The following is a 6,440-nucleotide window of genomic DNA, read 5'->3' as shown; positions in this document are numbered from 1 at the left end:
ATATATATATATATATATATATATATATATATATATATATATATATATATAATGCCGAGAGTCATCCTTCTCGAGGCACCTATTTTAATTCAAATTGTATCCAACACAGAAAAACCATTACGATTTAAATTAAAATAGGTGCCTCGAGAAGGACGACTCTCGGCATTATATATATATATATATATATATATATATATATATAAGCTAGTTATAATATCAATTATCATGTTGATGCCATATAAATTTATTATCAGCACTTAATACTAAATAAATGCTTGTAATAATAATATTTAGAAGAATAATAATCATATATATATCCTCTAACTCCCTCGTCAAAACGTGACGACCCCCCTGACCCACCAATTAAGCTTGAGCTTGGTGACATCGGACGTGGACAACCTTGAATGCATTTTCGGCAGGGTATAAGGGTTGTCGGTAATCCCTATAAAGCACTGTATTCATTATTTCCACTCATTCATTTAAAAGACCGTGAGTGTTTTAGTACAGTATGGATTTTGCAATGATATTTAGGGTTTTCAAGGATTTTCAATACGCTACCTCTCCATTCCTAACCATAGTATCATCGGTTGTACTTGCTTCAGTGGTATTTGTGCTCACAAAGGTTTTCAATAACGCAAGAGGCAAAAATCTTGCACCAGGAACTTTTGATCTCCCTCGGATTGGAGAGACCATTGGATTTCTGAATGCCCTAAAAGTTGATGAATGTGACAAGTGGGTTGCAAATAGGGTTTCCAAATATGCCCCCGTATTTATGAGAATATCACCGAGCTGTTTGGACAGGAGCACAAGCGGATCAGAAATGCTATCATGGCATTCATGAAACCAGAAGCTTTAAAAAAATGTGCTGCCAGAATGGAGACGGTTGTTGTGGAGCACTTTGTGGAGAATTGGGAAGGAAGAGAAAGTTTGTTTGCTTATCAATTGCTGAAGTAACTTACTTTCTACGTTGCCTCTGATTAGCTCTTTGTTGTGAATGAAGGCAATCTGGTCTATTCCTTGCAATGTCCCAGGAACCACTTTTAACAAAGGCTTGAAGGCTAGTGGTCGTGTAGTGAAGAGACTATCTGCCTTGTTGAGCTTGAGGAGGAGGGAAATTGCAGAGGGAAAGGCTGCGCCAGACCAAGATTTAATGTCATGGTTGATAACAATGAAGGATGATAAAATTCAGTCTCTTACCGATCAGGAGATCATTGACAGTTTGATTGTGCTCATGATAGGAGGTCATGACACTACAGCTGTTCTTTTAACTCAGCTTGTCAGAATGTTGTATCTGAACCCTCAAGTATACGACACCGTGCTTCAAGGTATTTCTTTTCCTCAATTTCAGGTGGGTTTGATTTTGGGAAATTTTATAATAAATATATCATAGTTAGAATAATATTGGGACGAGCAATTCATAGAAAAATTTCCAATAACAATATCATAATTTCTAGAATATACTAAAAGAAATTAATCTCGTTATCAACAATATGATACTGTTGCGACACAGAACGAGCAACGATTCGAGCAGCAAAGAAACCAAATGAACCACTGGCATGGGAGGATATTATAAAAATGGAGTACACAAAGAAGGTTGTTTTTGAAACTTTACGTATGGTGCCCCCAGTTGTTGGTGGATTCAGAGTGACAGTTCAAGAAGTCCAATATAAGGATTACACTATTCGTAAAGGCTGGCAGGTATATTAGTTTTTGTCCATCATGAAATAGGGATATACAGTTTCCAAAATAAACAGCTTCATGTTTATTGATAATCCAATTATCACGTGTGTATAATTATTCGATTAAGTTAGTTGTCAACTTATAAGACATTTATACATTTAGTAGAAGAATTTTAATCTATTAATAAACGACCAACATAATGATCAGAACGAGTAGAATATTTAAGTTATATAATAGTCTTTTTGTTTTCTGTGACATTGGTTATTATAATTTTAAAAATATTTGAAAATATTTTATTTTACAGTTATTTTGGGAAACTAGCACTACTCATTTTTGATGGAGAGTTTTTTAAAGAGCCAGAAAAGTTTGATCCAAGTTGTTTTGATAACAAACATCTATCTTATATTTTTATATCATTTGGAGGAGGAGCAAGACTATGTGTGCATTATGATTTCACAAGGCTACAAGTACAGATATTTGTGTATCATTTGATATCAAAGTTGAAATGGTCTATGATATTTCCTTATGAGAAAATGATTTGTGAACCCCTTCTTGTTCCAACCAAAGAATTACCCATCAAAATTCAAGTTAGAGAAAAATAATTATAATAACTAGGTTATTATGATTCCTTATGATAGTGTATATAATTTCATGAACCATGTAAATTTTTTTTTTTGAAATGCCCTCATATATCTTCTAATAAATAATTTGTGAAATTGATATGTTTATAAATTCGTTCTAGTAGGGTTACATTAGTAGGGAATACAATGATTAAGTTATTGATATCATGTGGGTGGATATGATATGTGAAAATGATATAGTAATATAATCATTTATATAGTTGTCCTCAATAATTAAGGCATGATACATTAAATATTTTTTAAAAATCTAACTAGACATTTAAATATATTGTGTTATTTTAAATATAGTATAGTTGTCTTGAATAATTAAGGCATGAAAATATTTAAAGAAAATCTAACTAGACATTTAAATATGTTGTGTTATTTTAAATATAGATGTAACCATGTTGCTTTGCTAGAGGTGTTTATTCTGTTAGGTGCTGGTTGGGATGCTGTAGAATAGGATTATTTTGTGAATCTTTCTTCTATTTAATCTCCTCAAAAGGTGTTGTAAAAGGATCCAGATAATACAAGACCTCCATATACCTTCTACCTAAAAGGATGTTAGGAGTTTCCTTCATGATGAATATGATAGGAGATCTATCCAAAACTACAATAAAATTGCCTCTCTTTGCCCTATGTTGTCTTCTCGTGGACACCTAAGTGTCAAAAATCCTTTTAGAGAATCAAGACCAAGCTTGTGACCACTAGAGTTCTTAGAGATCCAAATTTAGAATTTCCTTTACACATCTGCACTGATGCCTCTAACGTTTCTATGGGCATAGTGCTTGGATAGAAAAAAGACAACCTCTTTTACTATATTTACTACATCAGAAAAAACCTTACAGACCTAAGGTAAATTATAAAGTAGTTGAAAAAATCATTTTGGCTGTTCTTTATGCTAGTAATAAATTTGGGCATTATATCACCCTAAATATGGTGCTACAACATGAACTATCCCTTATTAATATGATTAATATGACTATGAAATGGTTTTTAGTTTATCATAAAAAAATTAATGCACGAAGTGATTTATAGTTAACCACAAACTCTATGGGTGGTCTCTACTAACCACCAAAAAAACCTATCAAATACCAAATCTAAAATTGTCAATTTTAAATAAAACATAAAAAATGTCATATTTTTCTTGGGATTCTCTAACCATGAGCTCTTGGATAGTTGATCTCTAGTCTATTGTAAATTTAGGTGTCAAACCCTTGTATTTTTTAGACACCTCACACTAAGGAACAATGTCCATGTAAGGGAATCGAATTTGAACTTTTTCCTTCCAATTTTTTTCATTCAATTAAACAATTTGTTACATTACCTAACTGAGCCACTTACTCTATTAGACTCTTTTGAAAGTTTGTAGAATCTTCTTTCTTTCAATCTGTCTGGGTGGAAGTCTTTTTGTAAACTACAATATCCTTTTTAACTTTCTTATTTCAAAATTTGAACTTCTTATTGCCACATCTATATCAATGACTAAGAACTCCTCTTCCATCCAATTTCAACTTAATTGAGAGGTTCCATTTCACTCTTTATTTTACAAAAACTCTTTGGTGCTTTCACAATCTTCATAGGAGTTTTAGTTTGACTGGTCTTGTGTTCCTAACAAAATGCTTCCTTTCAATTTTATTTTTAGGCTTCACTCTTCAACGTGATAGCTTCTCTAATAGCTCTACTAAACTTTTTTCCCTGGAAGAAAGAAGTTTCTCTCGGATCTTAAGGCACTAATCTTGTTGCAAACAACAATCTGCAGATCTTCACCTCATAAACTCGACAATGGATTTATATAGCGGTTTCTTTTACTTGGCATGATCCTCATCCTAATGGAAACCATAAAAATTCTACCGTTCTCAAATTTTGTGGTAGGAAAATTCTGTTGAAACAAGTGACCTCAACAACTTCTGCAAACACTATCTATGAGACCGATCTACTTCAGCCATCTCCAACGATTGTACTATGTTGGGAAGCCTCCTTTCTTTCCACTGATCTTCTCATTCTAATTTTACCTTGATGGGGACAAAATAGAGAAATAGAAAAATCATAGAATACAAGATTGGACAAAAACACAATATCTTCCTTTGATTGAAGAATCAATTACACATTTTTTTGAGAACTATGTCCTATAGAACAGAAGAGAACTAAAATTAATTCATTCCTCAGCTCAAATAAATTGATTACATCCCTTCTTTTTATTATAAATGACTACACATTATTCACCTTAACCTCCTATTCTAAGCTAAACTCCTAATTTCACATACGTGGATAGTCACTCAACTCTAAAATTCTCCAACTATCACATATTCCACCATAAATAATAGAAACAATCATATTATTGAATATCAACATTGTGCATAGCAGATATATCTTGGAGACCAGTTTCTAACTGCCGTTTTGATGGCATATTGGATTTTGAATCTTGATCTGTATGGTTGAGAACAGGTTTAATTCAACCGCTACATGTTTGAGAAACAAACTATGTCTAACAAGTAGAAATGTCTCCTTCCATTATGTGAGAAGTGGGTTGCAAGTAGGGTTTCTAAATATTGCTCCATTTTTAAGGCCTCTTTAACGGGCTTCTCTATTGCCGTCCTCACTTGCCAAGCGGGCAATCGCTTTCTAATACAGAATGACTACCACACGATTATTAACTGCCAGCCTGCCACTTTTATTAGAATTTTTGGCTTCGAAAATATCATCGAGCTGTTTAGGGAGGAGCACAAGCCGATGAGAAATGCTATTATGGCATATATGAAACCAGAAACTTTATATTAATGGAGCAACTTACTTTCTTCGTTGCCTCTGATTTGCTCTTCGGTTTGAAGAACCCAAAGGAGGAGAACCATAACAATCAATTAATTATGCTCATGAAGACAATCTGGTCTCTTCCTTTCAATTTCCCAGGAACCATCAATCTCACTACCAGACATGCTAGCAGCTCACACCAGACAAAATTTCAATAAAGAGCACTAAAGCAGAGGAAATTTGATTGGCAGAAGTAAAAACTCACAAAGCCCGCACTTTCAATGACTTATTAAATACCGAGTCTCACGGCATTCAACAACCAGGCCTAATCCCTCTTACTACATAAGCCATGGGCTCCTGCAGCAGGCTAACTCCGTCTGTAGCAAGGGGAAGTCAACTAAATTATTTGAGCAGATGAAATAATCAAATAAATGGTAGGAATCAATTTCCAAACCCATATGGAAATGAACAGTTTGCTATCGTTTGTACTCTTCTTTTAACATGTATCTCCTTGCCATGGGGATTTTATAGTCTGCTCTGCTCTCTAGAATCTTGCATGTTCTGATATCAATTGTTAATTTAAGAAATAAATTGAGAACACATAAAAAGAAACTAGACAAGATATATGATGGTTCACCACAACTTGTTGCTACATCCACACTAAGAGTAGAGCTAATCATTGATTCAGTCATTGTAATTCAAGACATCCAATATAACTGTTATAGTATACATAAAGGCTGGTAGGTATGATAATTTTTTATAGTCACTGCCATTAAGCTAGGAAACTGTAGTTTTTGAGTTACATTTTTACATTAGTTTTCTCTTCAGACATTGTGCACCTCTAATTTATCCTATTCTATGGTTAATTTTTTCTATTATATATTTTCGTTTTCTTTTTTTTCTATTGGTCATGGGTTTTATTCTCAAGAGTCTTTTTTTCCATTAGAGAATTAGCCAAAAATAGTAGGGGTGGTGGAAATGTGGCAGAACTACTAGAAACATGGGGAAGTGGAAATGTAGGAGGAGCATTGGAAATATGGCATGTTGCACGAACCTTCAATAGATGACAACATTTCTAAAAAGAAAATATCCTTTTTTTCAAATTTTATTTTCTTGAGCTTATCATGGCCAACCTCAATATGGATTTTTTTTTATAGAGATTGAAATCAAGATTTCTGCTTGAGCTTAGCTCTATCTTTCGCTTTCATTTTTGATTTTTTATCAACTTTCTATTCTCTTTTTCAATGCATTCTATACATAAGAGTGACTATTTCAAATCCTTGATAGCTGTGATCTCATATCCTTTGCTAGGAATGGTATTTCATTCCGACTAAAGAAAATCTTTGAGAAGATGACCTTGTGGGAAAGTTAACTCATCTTTGAAATTCT

At 33.4% G+C, this 6,440-nt stretch overlaps 1 pseudogene; it reads left to right on the top strand.

Moving 5' to 3' along the window:
- The first annotated feature begins 508 nt into the window (after positions 1-508).
- Positions 509-5,081, top strand: LOC149555097 (cytochrome P450 716A2-like; annotated as a pseudogene).
- The last annotated feature ends 1,359 nt before the right edge of the window (positions 5,082-6,440 follow it).

The sequence above is a fragment of the Cupressus sempervirens genome, chromosome 5 (assembly GCF_028749045.1).
Source record: "Cupressus sempervirens isolate cs-2001-9-10 chromosome 5, ASM2874904v1, whole genome shotgun sequence".
Lineage (NCBI taxonomy): Eukaryota > Viridiplantae > Streptophyta > Pinopsida > Cupressales > Cupressaceae > Cupressus > Cupressus sempervirens.
The sequence above is the reverse complement of the archived record's forward strand: the minus strand, read 5'-3'. Positions and strand labels throughout refer to the sequence as shown.